This window comes from Poecilia formosa, unplaced genomic scaffold (genome assembly GCF_000485575.1).
Source record: "Poecilia formosa unplaced genomic scaffold, Poecilia_formosa-5.1.2 Scaffold772, whole genome shotgun sequence".
Classification (NCBI taxonomy): Eukaryota; Metazoa; Chordata; class Actinopteri; order Cyprinodontiformes; family Poeciliidae; genus Poecilia; species Poecilia formosa.
In genome coordinates this window covers 107,755-108,608 of record NW_006800711.1, presented here as the reverse complement: position 1 = coordinate 108,608, position 854 = coordinate 107,755, and positions in this window count along the sequence as shown.

Sequence of the window (854 nt, the reverse complement as noted above, 5' to 3'; positions counted from 1 at the left end):
TGAATTTTCTCGTTTCATAATTTCAATATTCAAAGCAGGACGGGGACTTTTTTTCACAAGAAAACCATTCATACACACAAGCATAAACAAGTAGATGAAACAACTTCGGCAAGCAGACGGGGAAAAACACCCAACATTTTCATGTAACATATGCAAACACGCTCTTCATAAAACCAAAAGTCTTTGTTCAGTATTTCATGTTACCAGTGAGGTCTGAGCTGCACAGATGGTGTATTATTACACAGCTAGTTGTTTTTTTTTGTTTTTGTTTTTTTTTTTGCCAGTCTGACAAAAGTGAGGTTGCTTTATTGCACCATCCGGTCTTTATGTCCAAGAATGTAAGAAGTGGGAATCAAACCAGTGACCTACTGATTGAAGAGCATTCGCCTGCCACTGTCAGAATAATGAAAGTTCTTAATTACATTTTTCTTCCTGTCAAACATCCTCCAGTCACTAGATGGCAGCAGTGCTCTAACTAATCAACAGTGTAGTAGAAGAAGTAGCGTACTCAGTGTACACTGGTGTACAGAGTCGAGAAGAGATGGAGAAGATTATGGCAGTCAAAAGAAAAATGGCGGAGGCTGGCTAGGCTTTACAGTTGACGAGAAGGAAAACACATTAGCGATATCAATCAACTTCGTGTACATGCTGCTAAACCTGCTAATGATGTAGAAATAATTTCACCGTTGCGGGAAAACTGCTTATCTGCTGGCCATGCTTGCTAGCTTGAGCATTCAAGTGGAAGGCTCTGCTGACGTTTGTTGAGAATAAATAATTAATTCTGTGTTTTCCTTCTAACTCTGTTAGCTAGTTGCTAAGCTAAAGCTACAATAAATGATGTGTTAGGAAACACC